This window comes from Dendropsophus ebraccatus, chromosome 2 (genome assembly GCF_027789765.1).
Source record: "Dendropsophus ebraccatus isolate aDenEbr1 chromosome 2, aDenEbr1.pat, whole genome shotgun sequence".
Taxonomy (NCBI): Eukaryota; Metazoa; Chordata; class Amphibia; order Anura; family Hylidae; genus Dendropsophus; species Dendropsophus ebraccatus.
Window position 1 is genome coordinate 136,556,002 of NC_091455.1, and position 12,273 is coordinate 136,568,274.

The 12,273-nt window shown below is 38.9% G+C and overlaps 1 protein-coding gene across 1 annotated transcript in view; it reads right to left on the minus strand.

The window, feature by feature from the left end:
- Positions 1 to 12,273, minus strand: part of CNTNAP2 (contactin associated protein 2) — a 1,369,824-nt gene that overhangs the window by 737,031 nt on the left and 620,520 nt on the right. The window lies entirely within an intron of this gene.

Sequence of the window (12,273 nt, forward strand, 5' to 3'; positions counted from 1 at the left end):
ATATGAGAAAAAAAACACACACACATACTTACCAACTTGTGTCACCTGGGCCTGTGACATTTTCCATATGTGTATCTTTTTTTGCTACTTCCAAGACGGACTCATCTTTAAAGAGATGACCCACTGAGTTATTCAATAACTGAGCTGTATTACCAATGCTGTAGTCATTGTCTTAGAGTCCATCTCACAAGTATGAAGAAAACAGATGTGTAGGATGAACAGGGCATCCAGGTAGAGTAGTATGTTTTTAATTTTCATATTGGGCCCAGCTTCAATATTAAGTATGCTAAATATCCCTATAGGATACTTTTCTCTAGAGTTCAACAAAAGAGGTGTGAAGTTAACAAAGGGGATTTGGTTTCAGTAAAGGAAGTGTGGCTGAAAGGGGTACTCAGGAGAGTTTTTTTTTCTCTGTAATTTGTGTAACTTGCAAAAAAATTAATATATTTTTTTATGTACACATCCAATGTGTATGCTTTAAGCCCTTCAGTTCCTAATCCCCTACTCTTTTCTAGTACTGCAATACAGTGCTATCAAGAGCAGGGTGGCGTTCCCCCAATGGATTGTATATTCTTGTATACAGCACTGCAATTGTGTTGTAAACCCCCCCCCACACACACACACACACGTACACACTCTACAAATAGTGGCAGTAGAGGGTCCGTTTCTTACGTATATATACATTAAAACTATATATATTTTATAATATATTATATTATAATTATATTATAATATAACTTTATTAACACAATGTTTTTTTTAATCATTTTAATCTCTGGAGTACCCCTTTAAGATGTGGCAGTGTGTGCCAGAAATGCAGTGGATCTGGTGCAAGACACCACAGATTAGGGTAATGTTCCCACACTGTAAGAAAAGATTATCCCGGTCGATACTGCAGTACCGACCGGATGATCTTTGCTGCCACTGAATTTGGATGCTCACAATAGAGCATGCGGCCGAAACCAACAGGGTTTTCTGCTGCCGCTATTCAATTAATAGCGGCTGCAGAAAACTGACATTTCAGTTTCTTGCGGCATCGCTAGGGATCCCGGCCGGAGTGTATACTATGTGCATTCACACTCCGACCGGGATTCCCTCAGATGCAGCACTACATATACTACCATTCAAAAGTTTGGGGTCACATTGAAATGTCCTTATTTTTGAAGGAAAAGCACTGTACTTTTCAATGAAGATAACTTTAAACTAGTCTTAACTTTAAAGAAATACACTCTATACATTGCTAATGTGGTAAATGACTATTCTAGTTACAAATGTCTGGTTTTTGGTGCAATATCTACATAGGTGTATAGAGGCCCATTTCAAGCAACTATTACTCCAGTGTTCTAATGGTACAATGTTCTTGCTCATTGGCTCAGAAGGCTAATTGATGATTAGAAAACCCTTGTGCAATCATTTTCACACATCTAAAAACAGTCTAGCTCGTTACAGAAGCTACAAAACTGACCTTCCTTTGAGCAGATTGTGTTTCTGGAGCATCACATTTGTGGGGTCAATTAAACGCTCAAAATGGCCAGAAAAAGAGAACTTTCATCTGAAACTCGACAGTCTATTCTTGTTCTTAGAAATGAAGGCTATTCCATGCGAGAAATTGCTAAGAAATTGAAGATTTCCTACAACGGTGTGTACTACTCCCTTCAGAGGACAGCACAAACAGGCTCTAACCAGAGTAGAAAAAGAAGTGGGAGGCCGCGTTGCACAACTAAGCAAGAAGAGAAGCACATTAGAGTCTCTAGTTTGAGAAACAGACGCCTCACAGGTCCCCAACTGGCATCTTCATTAAACAGTACCCGCAAAACACCAGTGTCAACATCTACAGTGAAGAGACGGCTGCGGGATTTTGGGCTTCAGGGCAGAGTGGCAAAGAAAAAGCCATATCTGAGACTGGCCAATAAAAGAAAAAGAATAACATGGGCAAGAGAACACAGACATTGGACAGAGGAAGACTGGAAAAAAGTGTTGTGGACGGAAGAACGTTTGTGAGACGGAGAACAAATGAAAAGATGCTGGAAGAATGCTTGACGCCATCTGTTAAGCATGGTGAAGGTAATGTGATGGTCTGGGGTTGCTTTGGTGCTGGTAAGGTGGGAGATTTGTACAGGGTAAAAGGGATTCTGAATAAGGAAGGCTATCACTCAATTTTGCAGTGCCATGCCATACCCAGTGGACAGCGCTTGATTGGAGCCAATTTCATCCTACAACAGGACAATGACCCTAAACACACCTCCAAATTGTGCAAGAACTATTCACAGCAGAAGCAGGCAGCTGGTATTCTATCGGTAATGGAGTGGCCAGCGCAGTCACCAGATCTGAACCCCATTGAGCTCTTGTGGGAGCAGCTTGACCGTATGGTACGCCAAAAGTGCCCATTCAACCAATCCAACTTGTGGGAGCTGCTTCTAGAAGCGTAGGGTGCAATTTCTCCAGCTTACCTCAACAGATTAATAGCTAGAATGCCAAAGGTGTGCAATGCTGTAATTGCTGCAAAAGGAGGATTCTTTGACGAAAGAAAAGTTTGATGTAAAAACAATGTTATTTCAAATACAAATCATTATTTCTAACCTTGTCAATGTCTTGTTTCTATTTTCTATTCATTTCACAACGTATGGTGGTGAATAAGTGGGACTTTCATGGAAAACACAAAATTGTTTGGGTGACCCCAAACTTTTGAACGGTAGTGTAAGTACCGTAGTTATTACGGCCATGATCAACAACGGCCGTGATCACTACTGTACTTACATAATGTGAACATAGCCTAAAAATGCAACAGATTTACATTCTTGAACTTTCTAGTTTAAGGTTTCTGTGTAAAAAATGGACAGTTTGAGTAAATTTTGACCATAAATTACAATAATAATATTCTGGCTGCTATAATTATTACACAGGGTATCTTTTATAGGAAAATTCTTTATAATAATATTAATCTGATAAACTTTATGAGTATATTAAGTCAATAGGCTGACGTGTGCCAACTTGTCAAATGCCTTCCTTTCTTCCTACACCACTCCCTCCCTTCCCCCCTCACTTCACTGACTGTTATTACAGGAGTACAGTTGTCTGGGCCTAAATCAATATAAGTAAAAGAAAAGATTATTTATCTGTGTTAAAATAAAATAATCAAGTTTTTCCTTTGGATTAGCCAAACTTGTGCTCTGTTTGTGTCTCTGGCTCTTGTACTCATTTCTCATCTATGCCTTAATGTTATCTTTGATGTATCACTGCCCAGTTCATTCATCCTTCTCATTTGATTCATTTCACTTCCTATCCTATTAATCTGTCCTTGTCTGCTCTCTCTAGTCTTCTCTCATAGATCTTCCTGAATAGCATAAGAAGGCCTGGACCTTGTGGAGTGAAAAAAATGTTGACTGTGCCTATAGATGTGAATTAAATATATATCTAATGGAAATGTTAGATAAAATAACTAAATAGTTAATGGTTAATGTTTTGGGTAGAAAAAAACAAAACCAAAACTTTTTAATCAGTAAACATAGAGAGGTTTCTTCTTATAATCCCAGATAAATTATCAAGTTTGTACTTTTTTATGTGTATACATATATAGCTCACAATACCAGACACTGAAAATTAGTCTTATACTGTCGGAACTGTCCATGGTGCTGACAAATTTGTTCTGACATTGTCCCATTCATCTGAATAAGGTTTGCAGAAGTTCATGCACATGCTGCAGAAACAACTCCCCTTTGCATAAATGTAGGAGAATTTCAGTCACAGATACTTTATTTCTGCACTATTAATAGGTTTTGAGAAAAAAAAAAAAACAAAAAAAAAAAAAAAACAACTTAAATTATATTTTAAAAACAGATGATAATCTTGTGGCTGCCATATGTTGTCAGAACTATTCTTGCATGTGGTGACAAATGGCTGTGCATTGTTTCTGTGAAATTTGGGAGACATTGCGCAACTATTGTTCATCAAATGTGAGAGTGGCTATGGTTGTAAGCAGCAGACGTTACGCTGGCCCTATATATCATAAATACAACATTTTGTTCAATCCAATAGGGAATCTTTCATATGAGTTGATTTCGTTTCTTCAACGTATTAAATTCATATTTCAGTTTGTAGGGCTGGGAAAAACATGCCTCCATCCAGTTCTATATTTTTAGTCCAGAGGAAAGCAAAAAAAAAAAAAGAGTTAAAAGCCAATTTTGCTAGTTTTAGGGAGAAAAATGTCTTCCCGACTCTATACTATAACCTGTAATGATAAAACACTCCAGAAATGCATCCAGGCATCCTTTTTGAGCTCCTATATTGATTTTACCATATCATCTCCACTAGCGAGCAGTTCCTTAGTCTCACTGAACTTACAGTAAAGAATCCCTTTCTGCGTGATATAGAATTAGTATTTCCTCTAAATGTAGAGAATTTATCATTACATATACAGTCCTGGGTATAAATAGGTCATAGAAGAGATCTTTGTATTGCCTCTTGATATATTTATTCTTAGTTATAAGGTCACCCCTTAGCAGGGCTTCATATACCACTAGGCACCCATGGTCCGGTGCCTAGGGCAGCACCTTGCAGGGGGGGGCAGCACAAAGGAACAGGGAGAAGGGAAGAACTTTTTTTTTTCAGTCTCCAACCTCCTTACTTGCCAGTAAATCTGACGTCTTTTTGTTGCTGCATAATTATGTAAGGTTTGGGGGATCTGACTCTCAGCCCTTGTGGCACATGAGGGTATAGGAGTTGTAAGCTCAATAGTTTGAAGACCTGGCAGGTGGAGCGGATAAGGTCTCTAATATAGAGACACCTGCTGTACCAAGTCGGACTTCAGTGGCATGTGTTTGACGGACACCCACAAAAACAAATGAGTGTGGGCCCGACCGCTTACTTTGTTGGATGAATGTGGTAAGGGATTGTAAGGTGTTGGGGGCCGCTGGGTGCACTGCTCCAGCTAGTGCAATAGATTGCTCGTCTGAGTCATTCCTTTTGAGGAGTGTTTAGTAGGTAATGCCACAGATTGTTGAGACCAAATTTAGCTTCTAGTGGTAGGTTTTGAATGTATAGGGACTAGAAAATATTTATGGACAAGGGAGAAGCAGTGTCTTGTGCAAGGGGCTAAATTATACTCATAGTGCATCAGGTATTAGCACAGCTGTTCTTTGTATGGGAAATCCTCAAAACATGACCTGTTGGTGAGGCCTGAGGACTGGAATTGAGAAGCACTGCTGTACACTAACAAACTCATTAGTCATAGGCCGCAAATACATCATTTGAAAACCACAGAATAGGCAATATACTTGATCGACAGTGTTTGGTGCTGCAGGCAGACTTATAATTTCTATTGCTGTACACTAAAAAAAAAGAATGTGAAGCTGTTTTGAATTAGCTGCAAAGTTGATGTAATATCTAAATTGTGAATTATAATAAAATAAAATAAAAAACAAAGCAATGTGATATAATACAAAAAAGTAAAATGCTTTTCTATAAAATGTAGTAGTATCAAATGCTTTCTTTCTATTTTATTCTCTAGAAATATGATATTTTTCAGTATAGTGATGTTTATGGTAGACGAATGAAGTTATCAGGGAAATGTTTTAAATTGTTTTAGATTTAACTTGCTGAAAGTATGAGCAAACAATAAATGGAAACTACTATGTTACTGCAGCTAGGTCTGTTCCATTTGTCCGTATAGAACTACTTTCTAGCAGGGTGACAGCTTCCCAACTGACCACCTACAGATCCCCCTGAACCTTTTGCTGTGGGATGAGATAAAATAATTTTTACGTAATTTGAACCTTGAAAGATAAAGGAAGTGGTTTTGTTTTTGTATGTGTATTTTTGTGCCATTGCCTAAATATAATTCAATATTTACAAGAAAAAAATATTATGTAGACTTTATGTATTTACTTTTTAATGCTTTATTTTCTAGTGTTGGTTTACATAATATTTGTTTCTTTTTTTTAAATACAAATTTTATGTCAGTTTAATAAAAACACATAAGCAAGCAAAAAAAGACTTTCTCGATATTATTTGTTATCATCGGGTTGTGTTTTAGCTATACTTTCCTCGTATCTAAAAAGAATTCTGAGTGTTCTTTTTGTCAAAATATTCTATAATCAATTTTAAAGTTTTAATGTGGTGTTTTTGAAACACTGGAAGCCTAAAAAGCATTTAGCTACAATATTTTTCAGAGAGCCTAGCAATACTTCAAGTAAATGCTAGAAAACGACATTATCTATCATGCATTCCGCTGAAAGTTTATCTTCTGTAGTCTTTCTTTTTTTATATCTGAGTTAAAATCATAGCCTGTACAATTGTTTTTTCTCTATTCAGTTAAGAGTTATATATTCTGATGCATGACACAGACATGGAACAATAAAGTTTCAAAAAGTTGTCCCAGGTGCTTACATCAGTGAAACAAAAAGCGATCAAACGTATTCTGTTTATTTTGTAAGGCTATACAGTGGTATAAATAAGGGAACAGGAAAACATCAATAACAAGTTAACTACACATCACTTTGTAACACTGTTTATGGGTACTCTGGGGACTTCAGGCAGTGTAGAGACCAGAACAAAGAGTAATTTTTTGAACTATTCCTGACAAAAGAGTAAATGATTTTACACACAAATAATATAATCATAAATAATTCATGGCTTGTAATATAATTCTTCAAAATAAAGAGATGGACCTATGATAAAATGCGATAACTATTATAATGCGTACCACAATCATTTTAGAACAAAGGTGGTTTTGTGCAACACATTATATGTAACAACAACGGGGGTCCCAGCTTAAATTACAGTAAATTGAACAGTAGCGAGTGAAGCATTTGAAAATTTGTTTTGCAAAGTTCATGAATTTTGGGTCGGAATCGCAATTATCCGCAAATCATATGCAAACGAATTTCATTAGAACAACCAATCTAAAGTAGCTACTATTACAGTAGGACTAAATAGGACTAAAGTAGGACTAAAACGAAAATGTGTTTTATTAATTGAATATTAATTAGTACAGGAAGCTCCAGTAAGCCGTTAATTCATATTGCCGGCAATAGAGCATTCTGTACTAATCATCACTTTACTTTAATTAAAACATCAAATGTTTCTTCTAATTATGTTATCACAATAGCATTATTAGAAGAAACATTTAGAATTATATGTGCGCTCAGCTGATTGGCTGATCGGCTGAGCGCACATATAAAGAGCCGGTCCGCAGTACAGTGACTTCATTGTGCTGCGGACCAGCGAAGAGGAAACATCGGGGTGAGTATAGAGCTCTCCCCACCCCCTCCCCAGCACTGCACCCATCCCAGTAAGGAAGCAGGGTCACTTAACCCCTTCCTTGCTGGGATGGGTGCAGTCTGACATCAGTCTGGCCCCCAAGGGGTTAAGGGGGATGCAATACATTAACCCCTTAACCCCTTGGGGGCCAGACTGTAAGCAGCGATCTGTAAAGATGCTGCATACTGTAAGGAGCACAACACCGCTCACAATGATGGGTGTTGTGCTCCTGTTTGTGTGTTTTTTGTGTTTCTACCTTTTTGTTTTTCAGATATCGGTATCCTGTGGATTACGTCGGATTCCGTAGACTACGTCGATGACCAGCGGTTGTTTTTTTTTTTTTTATAAAATGGTCAATGAGGGGTGTGGGGGTGTTTTTATTTGAATAAAAAAAATTTTTCACTTGTGTCTTGTCTTTATTTCTTTACTTTATAGACTTAGTAGTGGAAGCCATCTAATAGACGGAATCCATTACTAAGTCGGGGCCTAGTGTTAGCCGGTATAAAAGGGCTAACACTAACCCCCCATTATTACCCCAGTACCCAATGCCACCAGGGGTACTGGGAAGAGACGGGTGCCAGTGGTCCCGGAGCATCAAAATTGGTGCTCCTGGACTGGGGCGGCAGCAGGCTGGTAAGATTTAGGCTGGGGAGGGCCTAAAACAATGGCTCTTCCCACCCTGGTGTTACCAGGCTGCTGTCGTTTGGTTTTTAACCCGGCTGGTTATAAAAATAGGGGGGACCCTATGCGTTTTTTTTTAAAATAAATAAATAATAAAAAAAAAACGCATAGGGTCCCCCCTATTTTTGTAACCAGCCAGGTTAAAAACCAAACAACAGCAGCCTGGTAACACCAGGGTGGGAAGAGCCATTGGTTTAGGCCCTCCCCAGCCTAAATCTTACCAGCCTGCTGCCGCCCCAGTCCAGGAGCGCCAATTTTGACGCTCTGGGACCACTGGCACCCGACTCTTCCCAGTACCCCTGGTGGGATTGGGTACTGGGGTAATAATGGGGGGTAAGTGTTAGCCATTTTATACCGGCTAACACTAGGCCCCAACTTAGTAATGGATTCCGTCTATTAGACGGCTTCCACTACTAAGTCTATAAAGTAAAGAAATAAAGACAAGACACAAGTGAAATTTTTTTTTTATTCAAATAAAAACACCCCCAAACCCCTCATTGACCATTTTATTTTAAAAAATCCAAACAACCGCTGGTCATCGACGTAGTCCATCGAATCCGATGTAATCCACTGAATACCGATATCTGAAAAACAAGAAAGGAGAAACACACAAAAAACACACAAACTGGAGCACAACACCCATCATTGTGAGCGGTGTTGTGCACCTTACAGTATGCAGCATCTTTACAGATCGCTGCTTACAGTCTGGCACGCAAGGGGTTAAGGGAGGATGAATTACATCCCCCTTAACCCTTTGGATGCCAGACTGAACAATCTGTCCCCAAGGGGGTTAAGTAAGGGTCCCCACTTAACCCCTTAGGGGCCAGACTGTTGTCAGACTGCATCCATACCAACAAGGAAAGGGTTAAGTGACCCCCCCCTTTCTTGCTGGGAGGGGTGCAGTGCAGGGGAGGGGGAGAGCTTCCTACTCACCCTCCCAGGTCTTCTATCTTCTTTCTTCTATCTTCTTTCTTCTATCTTCTTTCTTCTTCGCCGGAGCCGGCACACTGTGCTCAGTGTGTCGGCTCCGGCTCGGGTAAATTCACACGGGCGGATCCGCAGCGGATTCCGCCCCTGTGAATTCCAATGTAATTACATACTGGCAGCGGGATTGTCATCCCGCTGCCAGTATGTAATTCAAGGCCCCATTAACCCACCGGGATAATACATTACCAGCAGCGGGATCCGGCCACATCTGGTGCTCCCGGCTCCCGCACAGCCAATCAGTGCACGGCCCCGCTGAGGGTGTAGTAGTCCTTGCAATAATTATGGAGTGTTAGACGCGTTTCGGAAAATCTTTTTCTTTCCTCAGTAAAATACCCTTCTATCTTCCACTTCAATATAACGTGCTGTCGCCGCACGTTGCGTTCTGTGAACAGCTATTATTTCCGTGCACTGTTCACTGAACAACGTCGGGAAATAATAGGCACGTACATTATTTTAAAGCAATGTGCATTAAAGAACGGACACTGATTACGAAAAATTATGGTACATACAATAAATGCATACAGATGCATATACCTAATACAGTGTATGTCATCATCAGTATTAGGAAATGAATGCAAATACATGAAACTTTACATAATAAGTCTAATACCAGTCATCATGGCTGTTACGGTGATGATTCTGCTTCTTTTTATACTGATTTTATTTAGAGGGATATGTATAAGAAAACATTCAAGCAAACTGTTGGGTCTACAACCAGTGTGCTGTAGTCACTGTCACCCAGAGCAGTAGGTTATGCTACTTATTATAGTTTCCTGCTCCTAGAGACCCACAGGTAACCAACGTCTCATTATATGTTACCCATAGATTATGACAGAACTGAGACATGACCTGCAATAATTTTCTATGCCTGTGCAGAAAGGAGACATGGGTCACGAAGCTCTGCATGAGATTTGCATAATTTCTCTGAAATTAAAGAAGTAAAAGTTTTTTTCAAAGTTAGAAAACATTTACGCAGCAATGACAGATAAAACTATGAATATATTATTGTAGGGTTTGAACGATGTCTCTTAACACTTTTATTTCTAAACTATACGATGTGGTTAGAATTTTTCTGTTTCCCTGGTGCTGCTTGTGGTTTACAATTCCCTTAAAATTACCTGAATGAGTTCACATAAAATGAGCTTTTCTTAGCAAAATGAAGATTGTTCTAACCTTTTGAATTATTCATCAGACTTGCATACTGAATTCATGTAAACATTGTTTCCAACTGCAGTTTGACATGAGAGTCCTTTCTCTCCCCCTGAAGCTCCAAGGTCACAATATAGCAAGTCCACAAGTGTGTATGTTTGACACAGATTAACACTAAAAAATTTGCAGAGAGATCAGTGTATTCGGATGTCATCCTATGTCAAATATTATTCCTGGCAATGAAAGGTACTAAAATGGATGAATAAAGCATTTCAATACTAATCTGTAAACATTTTAAAAATATACACATAACAATGGCTTCACTAAGAATTAATTTCTAGAAATTTCTTATTAAATTATTTCAGCATTCCCGATGTCCGTGCAGCCTTTGCCTAAACAATTTTTATATTACCTATCCACATTCTCGGTCTCCTCCTGCACTCTGCATGTTTCCTCCCAGGCCCCATGTCCTGCAGCTTCAGAACTGCCTGGCAGTGCTGACAAGCCACTCAGCCAATCAATGGCTGGGACTGTTTGTTGAATTGTCAGCCGCTGGTCACACATCGCTATTACACATGTCAATGCGCGGTCAGCACCCGATGATTTTAGATCAGGGCCTGAAGAAACAATCAACCAATGATTGTTTATCAGCTGATCGTTGTCTTTATTACAAAGAGTGAGTGTGGAAGTCAAAGCATACAGTAGTTTCTTTTCTTTTCTTTTTTTTTCTTTTATTTTGCTCTTTAACTGCTCCCTAAGCACAGTTAAATAGAAAGCAAATTTTCCAAAATACAATACCTGTAAAATACAATGAAATGGTAATAAAAATCTAAGCTTGTATTATTCACACTAAAAGGGTATGTTCCCACTACGTGAGAGACCGGCCGTTCTGTGACCCGGCCGGGTCACGAAACGACCAGTCTCTGCAAAGATCATCCTGGACAGTACTTAAGTACCGGCCTGATGATCTTTCCGGGCGCGCTGATGGGCCCGCATCAGAACTCTCATAGCACACAATGAAGCAAGCGGCCGGAGCCGCTCACTTTATTGTGTGAACTGACAGGTCAGGTCATGACAGAAAACCGACATGTCAGTTCTTTGCGGCGCTGTATGGGATCCCGGCTGGAGCATATACTAAGTGTATATGCTCTGGCCGGGATCCCATAGCAGATAAGGCAGTGTTCCATACCATACAAAGTACGTAGTGTGAACATACGGTATATGAATACGGTATACGGTATACCGAATACGGTATAATAAAGTCATGTCACTTTTAAGTTTTTCACCTACATAATGGCCCATGGTAACCCAGCTATTCAGGTAATTGTGGTGCAGTCCTATACAAAGGGGGCCACACTTCACTAAAGTCGATCTTATCATAAAGTGATTACATATTCTAGCGATACGTCATCACTTCATGATTGGGAAAACTCCATTAAAGTTTGAAAGTGCCCCAGTAGAGAAATCTAAAAATAATCAAATTTTTACCATTTTAATTAGGTTCTTTCTTTAGTAGCATTTTTACCTTTCCTAATTAGTTTCACATTCTTCATCTTTTGTTGTACTCATTTTCCAAATTCAACAATAGGGAAGTTTGAATTAAAAGTCTTACAATAACAACATATATATATATATATATACTATATATATATATATATATATATATATATATATATATATATATATATATATATATATAAAATGAGGGCCTCCCGCATTGTGTTCCATTTGTTATGTTGAACTTGACTATACGTTGGACTTTAACTTACTATGTTGAGGACCATCTGAAGACCAGGGGTAACAGCATCAGGGTATACCACTATAGATTGACTAATTAGGTCGGTATTGTCAAGAGTATAACAGTTAGTGTCGTGTCCAAATGTTGTGTACAGCAATTTGTACTGTGCCTTCATTATAAGCGACTCAAAGACAACCCCTGTTTATATTTTCTAGTAGAACATAGGGACATTGTATGTAGGAAAGCACTTTGGCAGACACACCATGGTCATCTGGTTCGGCACTGAAGGAGAAATGTATGGCCATCAATAACAACAGGATGGCCCAGGAGCCAGACTGATCACAAGACATCCACTTTAAATGAATGATCTGTTAATTTATTCCACGTGACAAAAAACTGTCAAATTTTCTTTAGGAATAATTTTCTGAATGGGTTCACCAAAGAAAGGTACTTTTAATTTT